Consider the following 15,969-nt stretch of genomic DNA (forward strand, 5'->3'; position numbering starts at 1 on the left):
TTTACAGATATCTATCTGGCAAGCAGATTTTGACAGAAGTTGAGGATGTAAATTCATCAAGAGTTATTGTTTATATGAGCAGGGAACTGGAAATACACATAAAAAGAAGTCAAAAATAGGAAATATGTTCATTTTTATGAGACAGTGGATTGTCCTAGAGATAGAAAAGACACTTGCCAAATCCGGGAAGTCAAGAGCTACTCAACATGGGAAGTTCTAGAAACATCAAGAGAGATGTGTGTAAGTCATCACTAGGGACTTACTTGAGAATTATTTCAGTAGGAGTGCAAAGACGTGACTATCGTGTTTTTGAGACTAGTCCAAAGTTTACTTGTAACTGAGAATGATCCTGAATCCCTGATCCTGATGCCTCTACCTCACAAGTGCTGGGATTAGAAGCATGCCATATTATGCCTGGGTGCAAAGTTAGAATTGGAAAAGTTGGTGAGAGAAGTGAACTGGTATTTAATGGTAAAAGGCTATAAAGATATTTAAAAGCCTAAATGAATCAGATAGTTTTGGTATAGTTTTTACTGTTGACTTTAATTTAGGTTGAGGAAACCTTTGGGTAAAGACGAATTATTGGTTGTGAGAGGGTTATATAATATGTACGTAAAAGGGGGGAAACACATATAGCACCTGAATGGCAGAGGTGGGTGAGGATATCTGAGATGGAAAAATGAAAATAATATACAGGAAGAACACCTTTTCCTATGAGATTTAGCTAAGTTCAGGTGTGAGGAAAACCTAAATTTGTTAAATGAAGTCTGCCTATCCATTAAACAATGAAACCAAATAAAATTCATAATTGTCTCCTAAAGAAAGGTGAGGCTAGTCAATAGTAAGAAGCTGTTTGCTCAGGACAGGTAAATCATGGATGATGAGACGGGAACCATTCTGTCCAGACCCCCACTTCATATCGAGCTGCTGGAATGCTGTTGGAAGAAAGCCTTTATTTGTCATTCTTCTGGGGGCTGGCTCAAAGTCTCTCTCTTCTAGGAGCATCTCACATCTACTGATGTGAGCCAATATGGAACATATCTGATGAGTCATTCAAATACAGAGCCTCAAAGAGGAGTTGATTGAAACTGAGATTCCATGTTCCACAAGCCAGCTTCCTCCCTGTCTACCCATAGATGTACCCTCAGTGTCACTTTCCAAACTGCCTCCTGCCTCTGCCTCATGGATAACTCACCTTGAAAATCCAACTCCACAGCTTGTTTCTCACAGCTTGCTCATCAGGCCCAGCGAGTGCATCCTTGCCTCATTGTGGTCATTGTGCCTCATTGTGTGTAAATCAAATCAATGAGACATAAACTCTCCAAAATTCCAACCAGTTTTCTGCTTTATAAAATCTGCCTCTGATTTAAGTGTTGTAAATATATTTATAATATGATGTCAGCTTATTTTCATGTTGAATGTTATACTTAGACTTACAAAAACAGAAAGTGAACAAATTCTGGTTGTTTGCTATGATCTAACCCAAGGTCCACATAGTGTACACCCATTAATTTAGCAATAGAAATAACAAGACTGACAGAAATCTTCTCATGTTGGAGACTGAGGAATTTAACATGCTTTAACATACTGAATCTACAATCTTAAGAAAGTGATAAATAAAATTCAAATATCACTAAACTGTCATATACATATTCATGTTTAGTGTAGCATGTTACCCATAAAAGAATGTTTATTTTTTATTTTTTATTAGATATTTTCTTTATTTACATTTCAAATGTTATCCCCTTTGCTGATTTCCCCTCCCAAAACCCCTATGATATCCCCCTCCTCCTACTTACCAACCCACCCACTCACTTCTGCTTCCCTGTCCTAGAATTCCCCTACACTGGGGCATTGAGCCTTCTCAGGACCAAAGGCCCCTCCTCCCATTGATGTCCAACAAGGCCATCCTCTGCTACATATGCTGCTGGAGCCATGGGTCCCTCCATGTGTACTCTTTGGTTGGTGGAATAGTCCCTGGGAGCTCTGGGAGTGCTAGTTGGTTCATATTGAGATGTGATATTACTTGAAAAAGACTACAAATAATTGCTATAAACCCTATATATCTCAAGAGGCTTTCTGTCAGTGTCTCAAGACTTTATCTGTATAGTAAGCCAAGCAGTTTACCTCAATGAAGCATGACAAGTAAGATAATTTTACCTCACTGAAAACTATATGAATAACTTACAAAATTCAGTGTTACAAACTGAATGTGTATATGAGATACAAAGTGTGTACCCTTGCCAAAATAACTCTCTCAAAATAAAGAGAATTGAATGATTAAAAATGAAAAAAAAAAAAGAAAAAAAGATCTGCCTCAAGGTCATCCTGCCTAGACTTAGACTGTTCCCTCCCTCAGTGAGTTCAGTGTATTTAGTTCTGTTTGAAAGACACCTTATGATGTTTTCTGATGCTGATTATGGAGTATTTGCAGCAAAAGTATTATTATTATTATTATTATTATTATTATTATTATTATTATTATTATTATTCCTTTAGATGTTTTAGGAAGTCTGGTAGCATCAATGAGAGAAAAGCATGTTGGCAAATATTTTTGGGTCAGTGCCCTATGTAATCAAGTCTAAAAGTCATGCTTTCTCCATTATCCTAGGAATCCCTAAAGATTGTAAATTACCACAAGGCAAAAGGGATAGAGGCTCTGCAAACTTGAGCTCAGGTGATATAATGTAGGACACTCAGTACAGATGGCTTTGGTCTTCACCATGCATTAGTGTCCTGAGAATTCCTCTGAGGGGGCAGATTGAGCTCTAGTGAAGGCAAGGTTCTTAAAAATCTGCTTTGACACACTTGTCTCCTTGGCTCTAAAATTGCTTACGCTCTTTCTGAGAATTTTCATGTTGTTGATTTTCCTAGACTTTTTCTCTCTCCCCAACCCCCACAATCCTTTCCTGATTCAAAAACCAAACAGAGCAACAAACACCTCTGCAAGCGAGAGTTGCTGATAGTCACAGAAAGCTCGTCTCTTCCCTGTTTAAGATATATTGGCATAGGTTTAAGAGTATTTGGGTAAAAACAGTAGTTTTCCTGTCAAATGATTCTGAGAGCCTCTCTGAAATGGTTGTAGGGGAGATAGACTGTGGTGTTCTGAGATAGGCTTTTGTCCCTGAGAAGAAATGGGATGGTTTAGGCTTTCCACCCATCCTAAAGCTTCAGAGACGAGTGCTCCCTGTGTATTTTCAGTAGTCCTCACTAGCTTGTGTTTCTTCTTTTCTAAATTTTAATTTGTTTGTGCATGTGCGCGTATATGTATTGTGGTGTGTGTATGTGTGTGTGATAGGTTGTGAAAATGGTGCATTATTTGCTAGTATGAGAGTGTATATATGTAGGGGATGGGTATAGATACATCTATGTGCTTGCATCTGGGTTGCCAAAAGTCAGTGGAGGATGTCTTTTCTTAGTCACTCTCCACCTTTTTTTTTTTTCTTAGTCAGGGTCTCTTTGTGAACCTGAAACAAATCAATTTGGCTAGACTGACTATCCAACGAGCTTCAGGGATCTACCTGTCTCTGTTCTTTCTCCCCTCTCCCAGTGCTGAGGTTGTACCCATGTGTAGGTGCTGGGGAACCTGAGCTCAGGTCCTCATGTTTGTATAGTAAACACTTTGCTGACAGAACCATCTCCCTGTCCCTCTCTCCATCCCTCTCCCCAACCTTTAGAGCAGTAGTCCTCAACCTTCCTGATGCCGTGACCCATTAATATAGTTCCTCATGTTGTGGTGACCCCAGCCATAAAATTATTTTGCTGCTACTTCATAACTATAATTTTGCAAGTTATGAGCTGTAAGGTAAATATTTGATATGCAGGATATCAGATATGCAACCCCATGTGAAAGGCTCGTTCATGATATGATATTTATCGTCCTTGAAAGCTGGTTAGCAAATCTCTTCTCTACTGCTTCTTTTTGGGCCAATTTGGACACAATGTCTTCTTTTGCTATTATTTCCAGCAGATTGTTTTGATCTCTCTCCCTCTCTCTCTCTCTCTCTCTCTCTCTCTCTCTCTCTCTCTCTTTAAATGTACTGTTGTTAAAGGCAGGGGTAGGGCACTAATTATGTCAAGTTCATCCCCTTGAAAGATCCTTAACTCAAAGTTGCCAGCCTCTTACTGGTTAGACCTTTGAAGTTTGGGCGTATTTGAAGTCATGTGGGTTTTCACCTCTTTTTCATTATCTTCATGATCAAGAGCAAATGGTGTCTAGAGGTATTGACTATCACAAGGTCAAGCACCCCCACCCAGGTCAGCCTCTTCAGGCAGTGCACAACGGATGTGCCTTGACCCTGAGATGGGAGTAGGGGCCACTTTGCAGCTGTTTGTACCCAGAGGCCTTGCTCAGGTGGGACACCAGAGATCTGAGGAGGAGTTCTGATGCTAGGTGCCTATAATCTAGAAACTCTGCCATCCCCACCAAGGACAAGACAGAAGTTCTTGCTAAGCACTTTTCCCCATAGTGTATTTTGTTTTTCTGAAGAGGTTGTACTTCTGTTGCTGTAGATCAAATTAACATATGAATCTTATTTAAAAAAGACAAACCTGAATTTTAAATTGGCACTTCCTTTTAAGAAAAAAAAAAGATTAGAAACCATTTTTTTTTTTTAATTACAGCTTGAAAGAAAGTTTACAATTTGGTTATACAATGTTCACTGATAATCTGCCTAAAATTAGTACGTTTTCTGTTCTTATAATTATCAGGAGCTTTTTGGCTCTTGCACACACAGCACATCTCTTGCTTTCTTCAGAGCTGTCACCAACTTTGAGTCCTGCAGTTTCTTTGTTACCACAGTCCTGTCCTCACCTCTCTCTGTACTCTGGGAGAGAGAGCAAGGAACGGGGACTCTGGCCTGAAACCCAGGCCACTTTGTCTGTTCCAAGTACATCCAAGGTTTTATAAACCCGAGCTTTTGTACACAACACTTTACTAATACAGTGTGTGGCTAGGTAGTTCACATTGGCTTACACCTCCTTATGGAGAGCAGTCTGCCTTCAAACTCATGATCTTCCTACCTCAGCCTCTTTAGGTTTTGGATTACAGGCTTGAGCTCCCATGCCTGACTGTACATAATTATTCTTACTTCTCCAAGCATATTCCCCTTTGTCAATGTAGTTACCTTTACATAGACGTCTCATTGTTAGACAAATAAAGACATTTGATGTCTCAATTTCTTCTGTAGGGGAGGGAGGATTTCTTATTCATCCATTTGTTCACAGCTGTGGTCTCCAGGGAAAACCACAGAAGCACATAAGAAAACCATAGGAAGTCATTTAATGTAAGTTTCCCAATTGTATCCAAATGCAGATGGGAACGTGTGCATTGTTTATTCTTAGTTCTGATAAGGTATGGGATTGAGCAGAGGCGCTTTGCCCTCAGTGTGAGAAGCCATGGGAATTTAGCCCAGTCAGATTATTCCCACTCCTCTGTGTCCTTGTGTCTTAAGGTAGGAATATTCCCTTTCCCCAGGGACAAGGAGAGCATTTTTCAGCAAGGGCCTTCAGATCTGCTCACCAGGGAAAAATTTGGAGAATCCAAGACCTTATTTTGAAATACTCTCTGAAGTCTCTTCTGTCTCTACAATTTTACCACTCTGTCATTTAAACTCTGTGGCCTAATCCTCAGGAATTGGTTTCTAGCATTTCCTAAAATATTTACCAGATAATAGCTTTTGGATAAGCATGCTGCTCAGTTCTCTGCTTGTATTTCAATGACTTATTATTATTGATAGTATCATCATCATCATCATCATCATCATCATCATCGTCATGATCATCATCATCATTACTATCTTGTTGTATAGTCCAGGCTGTCCTCAAACTTGAAACTGTCCTGCTTCAGCCTCCTGATGGCTGGCACTCAGAATATTGCTGGAGGCCACTATGCTGGATCACTTTGGCTCTTGGTTTTGTTCATGTGGATGAGAGAAAAATCCTCAGTGTGCAAAAGTATCATTAAGTACATTTGCAAAATTTCTCTGTGTCTTTTAAATTGTTATTTTAGTATGGTTTATGCTTTTTAGAGCCTCAACGTTTAAATTTATGGAATTTATCTCTCTAGTTTCTAGAAAAGTCTCAAGGCAGCTAAAAACTCATAGGACTATGAAAAACACCCCAAATCACAGGATACACATTCATGTGCCCACACATGTACATAACCACACACATGTGTGCAAGGACACACACACACACATACATGCACACACTCATACACACATTCACACACATATACACATACACACACACTCACACACAAATTCACACACACATACACATACACACACTCATTCACACACATATACACATACACAGACACTCACACACACATTCACACACACATACACACACATTCGCACATACATTCACACACACACACACACATACACACCATCATCTATCTATTTTTTGTCACCATTCTTAGTACAGGAATAATCTGTTCAGGTTTTATATCAGCCTGTAAGTTCCCAGTTTTTCCTGTTCTAATATTTATATGTTGTGATTTTACACTTTCTTCTCTTGAAGAAAGGGGACTCTTGGGAAGTAGGGGACTGTCCTCTAGAGAATTCTTAGGTGGGGACGATTTTATAGACTACAGTAAGCACTTTTTATTTGGGACAAGCTTACATGTAGAATATGTCCACTTAGTAATCAGCTAAGTCTTAGCTTTGTGTCACAGGGATACACAGGAACACACAGAACCCAGTTTTCAAAAAATATTAGCTCCAGAAAGATAAAGTCTCCAAAACTGTCAAGGATGGCGTCAGAAATGGTCCCTGGATTTAAGTGCTAGCAATTAGAGATGAGCAATCGCAAGTCGGAAACATTTGGATGCGATTCTTTTGTAAACCATGCCAGGGATTTTGCTGAGTGTTTCAGTGTAATTGCTCTCTTTTGTTAGCAGCTGTCTTAAGAATCTGTAGTGATTTCAGCTAAGCCATAGTGGGTTGAAAAAGAAAACAGTGGAGACTAAAGCAAAGTGTCCCTTTAGAGGGACTGTCATATGCTTGCCCCTCCAGGAGCAGCATTTGGAACCTCTAAGTCTGGTAGAGCCGAGACTGCTTGGACATGGGAAAGGCGTGAGAGTTTTTTCAGTTGTGTAACTGAGTGGATTACCACAACCGCATTTTTAGAACAAGGTGTTACTACTTATCACAGCTTAGAGTCAGGGCAGGAGTAGGTTAGCAGTGCCAATGTGGATAGAGAAACCAAGTGAGATCTCAGAGAAATGTGAAGCTAACAATCAGGCTGTCACAGATGAAGGAGCTCCTGTGAGCCCTACCATCTAGAGGACCAGATACCTTGAAGTGAAGGACAGCTGAGGTAAACACGGGTACCATGACTGGAATGAAGATGTGCACACAGAGCCCAAACTCAAACCCAGGATAAGGAGGTCACACAACCTGCTATGATCCTGACTTGGAGCCGAAAGATTCCCCTGTCCAACTTCTTACAGCACAGTCTCTATTTAATGGCTCCCATAAGCAGGACATAGAGGATGCAAAGCTCATTTGATTTGTGTTCATATGGGGCAGAGTTGTAGAACTGAGTCTAAAGGGATAGATCCATTCATTTACTCATTTATCCAATACTCATTTTGTCAGTGTTTAATAAGTGCTAGACAGTATTTGAGGAACTGGAGATACAACTTCTTGTCTTCAAGGACTCACCATCCAGGGCAATGGTAAAACACACAAACACCTAAATGCTCAGAGGCTTGTGGGGGTGGTTAAGAAAATCCAGCAAATGTTGAGGAGTGTTTAGGAATCATGCTGTGGCCCAACGCTACTCTGTCTTCACTCTACATCCCCACGTGGTCAACTTGAGTGGGCTCTATTTGTTATATGTCTTTTGTGCGTGATCTTCCCTATCCTTACTTTTTTTCATAGTATGCATTCTAAACCAATGTAATTAATAGAAATCTATATTCAGGAAGGTAATGTTTGCAGTTGGCTTTAAAGGCTGAGTAGGAGTTCAGGTACCGAAAAGAAAAAGAGAGAAGAAAAGAGGAAAGTATGCATGAAGGAAATCACAGGGAGATGAAAAATTTAAAGTATTCTGATAACGGTGACGACTTTTTTGTGGGGGTTGTAGTACACCCGGAAAGAAATGAAGAGGAACTTCTACAAGCCAACGAACTTCTAGCCTATACGCGGGAGATTGGATCTTATCTTGTAGTCAGTGAAGAAAATTTGTTGGTTTGTAAGCAGTGCAACGTCATGTTTGGCTCTTTGATGGTAGAATGGGTGGAAAGTAGGCAAAAGTTCAGAGACTATGGCAGTGAGGCCCTGAGCTAAATAATAGTGGGAGCAGTGAGATGAGTTAACCAGTCCGATGTGTGCTGAAGAGACTGAGCGACGTGGTTCCCAAAACATTTGGATACAGGGGAGCACAGGTTTTCATCTGGGTGGTGAGTGATGGCTTTGCTCTTACAGGTTGGATGCCTAGGGATTGGAAGCCTGCAGAATCTTTTGAGAGTAAAAAGGTCCCAGCACAGACATGCGTTAGCAACACCTTTTCTTTCCCCACAGTTTGCACTTTCCATCTCTCTCCACGGCCTGTGGTTGATGTCCTACTGCAATGCACGATGGCGTGTCAAATGTACATCCAGACAGTGAGGGCTGACAGAATTCTGGCCTTACCCTCTGGGGTAAGAAGAATCTCAAGGTGTGAATTTGGGCAGCTGTTTAGTTCCTTTAGATTCAAGGTTCCCATCTTTAATGTGTGTTTCAGGTGAGGTGTGTCTCCTAGGTGACATTTAAGTTTCATAAGATCTTATGAATCACTCATGCGTAAATAACGTCTCTTCCCCAAGCTTGTTTCCCCTTCTGACTGGACTGTGATTTCCTGGAAGGTGGGGGCAGTCAAATTCATCTGGATCCCAGAGACCAGACATAGGATATAGGGGTGGGGGAGGGAGCAGGCAGGCTGCTTCACAATTCAAGGCAATGCTATCCTCTGTTCTCTCTGTTTCCTAGATTAAAACAGCATTCTCTGTGTCCCTCTATGTACCCGAGTACCTTGTACTTGCTTTTTGGATGAGAATTTCCCCAAGTATCTTTCACTTGGATTGCTTTTCTACCTTCAGAGGGCTCCCGTTTCTTGGTAGTTCACCTTAAGTCCAACAATATATATATTTGTTGTTGAACTTTCCTAGATTCTAAACCTACCTCGTATGTTGTGGCTGGGTTAACCTTCCACAGTTTCCAGGTTCTTAAGCTCAAATGCCCATAGTGTATGTACATTTACACTGTTGCCATCATAATCCAGCTGCCATGACACTGGCATAATGCTCCATGGAGCCTGTCATGCATAGTCTTCCTTCACACGCCTTCCTGCCTTTGCATGCTGGGTACTGTTGTTTCTCCTTTCCCGTTCCCTCCTTTCTTCATTCCTTTTTGTTTGTTTCTTTCTGACAAGATCTCATGTGCCTCAGGTTATCCTTGAACTTGTTATATAACCAAAGATGACTTTAAACTTCTGATCCTCCTGCTTCAGCCTCTTAAGTCTTCAATTGCAGGAGCACGCTATGGTGCTTAGCTATTGTTTCTCAGTCTAGACTCCTCACCCCTCCTCCCTTCCTCTCTGAGGACAATTTGTTAAAACCCAGCTCCTTCTCCATGTAATTCCTGGAGTCCTTCTAGGCTGCATAGTAGCCAAAGTATTCTATCATCTCTGGGCCCATAATGACGTCACGTAAATTAATTAGGATATTTTTATGAGATGCTTGTATCTCATCATTCAAGGATCTTATAAGTTCTTTGAGGTACAGAATGTGATTTATGTATCTTTGTATTGATCATTATCTAATGACAGTGACAATAACAAAAGCTAATATTGCTAGATCACTTACACTTCATAAACACCACAAGACCTTTATGTTATCTCTTTTATTATAAATATGGTTCCCAGCTTATGATGGCTTGATTTATCTTTTAACTTTATGATAATGTGAAAATAGAAACCATAGTTCAGATTTTGAATACCAGCATTTTCTCAGGTTAGTGGTCATTCTCTCTCATGAGGTGGGACAGAGCAATGAGCTGCAGTTCCCTGTATCCCGAGACCCCAAAAGGAGACAGAAGGGAACCGTGAGGTATGCGGCTGTATGAGGACACTCAGTAGTAGCTCAGGTGTATTCAATCCATTTTCTATTTACAGTATCTTCAACTTACAATGGGAGAATTAGAATGTGACTCAAAACCACCTTAAGTACTAGGTTTTTACTGACTCCTTTCTTCAAGTCAGAAAAACAAGCTTGAGGATTTAAAATATGTTGCACGAGGTCATTTGTAACAGCATAGACTCTAGCTAGTTTTTTCAAGTCATAGGCATCCCAAAGGTGGAGCCACTGTTATGAGAAGTGGTTTTTTTTTCCTGCCAAGCACCAAAACAAAGGTGGTAAGAAGGGCGAGATGGTTTTAGGGTAAGCTCTGGGAGAGCCATGGGAAGCCATCTGGAAGGTAGCAGAGCCCGCTATGCATGCGGTGTGAAAAAGGAACACATGCTTCTGAAGCAGTCCTTTATGTGGGAAGCATTAAAATCTAAAAGTACTTGAGGCCAATAACCTGTGGAAAAAGAGGAAAGTTTGGAGCAAACACTACTGCATAAGCTGACGTGAATGCTGAAGATCTTTGGGTAGCGTGGAACATTTTCAGTTAGATTTTGAGGAGTAAGCGCGTTCGTTATAATTAAGACAATATTTTGTAATGAGAAATCTGTGATTGTAAGTAATATGATTCAATTACAAGTAGTGGGTTGTATGTGGTAGTATAATGTGTCTAGGGCCTAAGAGGGAGTTCGGGCAACATTTTGGGTTTGTGTTTGCTCCTGGGGACCATAAAATGGGAACGATAAACTTTAATTTCTTATTCAAAATGCTTCCTAGGGGCCTACCCTGTGCATCTCAGAGTGGAGCAACCATAAGGGATAGAAATGATGACTGGCTTTAAGATACTGGAGAAGAAGCTGCTGGATTCTGAGGAACACAGTGTGCTTGGTCTGTCGTGGTACAGTGTCAACTAATGCCCAGGCAAATGCCCTGGCAAACTAATACTCAGCAAATGGATCCGAGCTCCCACAAGTGTCTCAGCTCTGCATATGCAGGAAGCAGTGGTGGGATTATGGGTTCTGGTCAACTAACCTGGGACAGATAACCATTAACATTTAGTAGATACTCAGACTATGGATAAATGGAGTGTTTGCCATTCTGTACATTGTCTCATTTAATGGTTACACCACTCTGAGGAGGTAGTTTGGTGAGATTAGATGACCATGCAAGTTCCCACTGTAGAATGAAGATCCGTAGCTAGGCTTTTCCATCTCACATGTGCTTATGTAACCTTTTGTTCTACGTTCTAACTCTAGCTCTGCTACCAACTGGCTGTGTAACTTTAACAAGTTTCTTAAAGATATTGATGGACGTTGTTTCCAATACTGTGAGTCTCTTTCAGATTATGTTATCTAATAAAGGCCTAGAAATAAATACAGATTGTGGGAGGAAATAATGTGACCAGTATCAGCCTGGGTACCTAAAATAAATTGGCCCTGGTAAGGTAAGACAGCAGAAAAAAAATCCAAAGACAGAGTTTTTAGAAGGTTGAATTTTTATGATTTAGAACTATTGAATTCTGGAGGTAAGACAGGCAATCAACATAGCGAAACATGAAGAACCTCTCAGATTCCTTCCACTCTGTTCTTTCTTCCCATGAGAGCATGGCTGGACTGTGATAGCCAGTCCTCTTAAATTAGCCTTAGGTGTAGGTGGTAAATCCCTAAGCCAAATGATCAGTGAGCTTAAAAAGAAGACAGAGAAGACTCATACCACCATGTCTCCTAAGAAATGACATGATACTGCTTGTCCTTACGTGAGGACTGAAGGGATTGTATGGGATGACTGTATACCAGAACTGTTAAGACATGATGGGACAGGATATTTGTGGCCACCGCAGCTATCCTTCACAGATGAGAATTCGTGTTCTTGAAGGGTAATCAGGCAAGGAGTGAAGTTCTGAAACATGGGATAATGTAGACAAACTTTCAAAACCTTGACCATATTTGTTTTGTTTAAAAGACCTAACATTTGGTATCTATCCTAACACCATTGGCATTATTGTTCCCATGTCTGAAAAAAGAGTGTTTGTAACAGGATTTTTCTCACAGTTCATGGCCAGTGCAATGAATGTTAGTACATAGTCCTCTGGGGAGAATGATGGTGTTTCCTCTCTCATTAAGTATGACATGTTAAATACCCTTCATACCAGCACGAATTCCTCATATTTCCCCCCAACTGAAATGGAAGTATTATTCAAAGAAACCAGAGGACTTGGTTTTAAAACATAAGTTTTCTTTCTCCAAAAATTCACTAGAGACATATTTTAGCTTCTTGTCCTGCTCTGCGGTCTTGGTTCAGAGACAGAGGACAAATGGCAGCTCTGGTTCTTGTCATGGACTTAGAGAGATGATCTCTTTGCTTCCTCTGCAAATTTATGTTGTTTTCCTTCAGAAGGTTTTTCTGTTATAGGCCGCATGGTCTCTGACTGAGTCATGTTGCAGATTCTTAGTCATTCAGAAACTTTTAGCTCAGCCAGACTAAGTTAAATCGTGCACACCCCCTCCTCCTTTTTCCTCAGCAAACTCCCAAAGCTTCTGCAGATTTTGCTATACATATCCCATTCTGCCACTTAGAAGAAGATATCTACAAAAGTTTTTTTTTTTTTTTTTTTTTTTTTTTTTTTTTTTTTTTACCCAGAAAACGTGACAATTAAGACTTCTGCTTTTAGTGCTCAATTTTTGGATTTTTCTGACTTTACATTCCTAAGGCAGAAGCAACGTTAAATGTCTTTAGGCCAGAGAATTGTCTTCATAACTTTTTATACAAGGGCCCCAACAAGCTAGATAAACATGTGACACTTAAATGCCTAAAGGGTAGAGTATAAAATTTCTGTGCATATACTATAGGTGACATGGCTGGTGACATCATCTTGTATTTGTCACCTCACCCAGAACATCTGTTTTAGTGGACATGGTTGTTTGACATATTGGAAGTGATTTGAAAGTAAACAAAAAGACTTAAAGAGTCCTAGTAGATGTTATTGAACCTGGATATTTGGGTGGATAACTTCAATCCTACTCTACATGGCAAAGTTAGCAGAAAGAGATCCTGCCTTTGCTTTTCATGGCAGCCTTCATCCCTCCCTTCGATGTCTGTGGAGTCTGTGATTTCTTGGCATCATTCTGTCATTCAGCTTTTTCCTTCCCACATGTCTGGCCTTTCTAGACTAAAGATGTAAGATAGGGATATACGGGAAATAGTTGTCTTTGTTTGTGTCCGACCTACATCCTTCCTCTATCTACTCTTTACTGATGAGGCTGTGGTTGCACGCAAAATTTCTGTCTCCAGAACTCAGCAGCCAATGAAAAGCTGTTATGTCAACAGCATCTTAAAGCCATTTCACTTTCAGCAACATCTTCTGACCAGCAATGATGGGGATAGCTTTGAACACTTCCCAGGATTACCGCTGGTTAGTCAGCACAGTTCACTTTTCTTGAGACTACAATTTCCTCAGTACCATTGATTCTTCATTAAATTTGGTTGTTTCTTTTCATTCCCAGTGATAATAACCCCATTTAAAAATCTCAATAGAGGGCTTAAATTGGTCCATTAACCCCCATCTGCGCCTCCTGACTTCAGTTTTGAATTCTTTCCACAGAGTAAGGTGAACTTAAATTTCCTGGAATAAGGATTTTCATTGTCAATGTTCTTCTGTTCATGAACCATTGACAGTCACAAGCTATTCTTCAGTCACGAAGCTTTGATGGAATCTACAGCATCCAAACACTCTGCCTTGACCTGACCTTGAACATTTTTCACATCAGGCTCCAACTATCTCTCTAGACTTTTTTCCTCTTTACTTCCCGAAATTTTAAATAGTCTTTTCTCCAGCAAATTTTATTCAACCACTGAACCTCTTCTCTTATTGTTTCCAGCCTCAACCTCAAATGAACTCTGGCACCAAGAGACAAATGACATTTAGAATCTCTAGGAACATATTGTAGCAACATTAGATCATTAAAAATCTTCAATTATACTTTCCCATTCCCTCATTCATCTCTCCATTTATTTAATGTCAAACTTTCTCTATATATTATATAATACATTATATGTATATATATACATATATATACAATACACACACAAACACATACTCCTTTGGATCAACCTTGATATACTTCCACCTGAAAGCCAGTAGACATCATGAGAGCCTAGATACAGAGCTGGACCAGAATATACTTTTACTTATGTAGAGAGGCATAGGAGTAAATCAATAAATATGCCTAGCTAAGTCACAGGTGAAGGCACACAATGGGTGACTGGCTCTTCCAAAAAGGAGCAAGTTGGTGAGAAAAAGGTTTTTAGAGAACACGACAAGATTTGAACTGACTCTTTTTGGAGGGTGAGGTAGAATTCATTGGAGGGTCATGGAATCTTAGTAGGTGGGGTGAGTTTGAGCTATAAGAGATGAAGTTGCTAAGGTAAGCGACCATCAGATCTCAGGAGTTTTCCCACCTATATTATGCTAAGGAGTTTGGACTTTGCCTCAGAAGCAAAGGGGAGCCACTAATAGACAGAACTAATTACTGTGTGATATGGGGAGCACCTGTGTGAAAGATAGCGCTATTTATAGAAAGAACAATGTGAGTGGGAAGCATGTTTGTGAGGAAGGAGTGTGTGTGTGTGTTTGTGTTTGTGTGTGTGTGTGTGTGTGTGTGTGTGTGAATTTCACAAGCTTGTGGAGCTTCAGAAAGTGTCAGTAGTTGGGTAGGTGAGGATAAAGATGTGGGCCAGGGAGTGCAATCTTAAGAGTAAGCAATCTATAAATCATAAGGAAATGGTAGGGCCGATTTCACTTCTACCTAAAAAGTATTATAGAATAGGGAAAGAATATGACATCAGAGGGAAAGCTGGAAGGGAAAAAATCCACAGCAGGAGAGAATTAAAAAATATGAGGCAGGGGGAGGAAGGGAGGGAAAGAGTGAGGGAGAGAGAGAGGGAGAAAGAGAGAGAGAAAGAGAGAGAGAATGATAGAGGAGAGGACCATTGGGGAAGGATCAAAAGAGAGTGGTGGGGTTGAATTGAATTGGGTGTGGATATGAACAAGACGATGTATATATGAACGAAATTATCAAAGAATACATTAATAACCTTTGGGTTTTGTTGTTTGTGGTGGGCTTTGTTGTTGTTGTTGGTGGTGGTGGGTTTTTTTTTTTTTTTTTGAGACAATCTCACAATGTAGCACTGTCTGGACTGGGAACTCACAAATGTATGTACCAGGCTGCCCTTTGAACTCCTAGTCATCTGCTGCTGCCTCCAGAGTGTTAGGATTAAGGGCAGCTACCATCAAGCCCAGTTAAAAATAATTACTTAAAGAACAGAATGCCATCAAGGAGTGTTCTAGACACAGGGATCTTGAGCTCCATATTGGTGACAAAAGCTGATGGGATGGGGAATACAGAGAATTGGAGAGAGTGCACAGATGGAGGCCTAGATTCCCCTCTGAATTGTGCGGTAGAAGAGGCTGGGATCTAAATGTAGGAACACACTTGGCTTTGATGGAAGTGGAGAACACAGTAGACTGGAGGGAGGTGGTCTTGGAGCAGTGACTGTGAGAGAGGAGAGTTGTGCAGCACAGAGTTTTGTTTGCTTGTATTTCACCCTAGAGTCAAGACGGATCCAGCTGAGCTGGAGCCAGAGTCCCTGGAATTGAAGCTGCATTGAGGGTGTGTGTGTAGCACAGGCCTTGCACTGTGACTACACGGCTAAGAGTGACCCAAGAATCTGTTTGCAAAAGGAAACTTGCACTGGATTTTCTCCGAGGCTTCTTTCAGCTTTGAAATGTTACGATTCTGTGATTAATTTTTTTTAAAAAAATAAATTAATAGGGCAAACAGTATTTCAAGAGGAAT

This window comes from Mastomys coucha, unplaced genomic scaffold (genome assembly GCF_008632895.1).
Source record: "Mastomys coucha isolate ucsf_1 unplaced genomic scaffold, UCSF_Mcou_1 pScaffold14, whole genome shotgun sequence".
Lineage (NCBI taxonomy): Eukaryota > Metazoa > Chordata > Mammalia > Rodentia > Muridae > Mastomys > Mastomys coucha.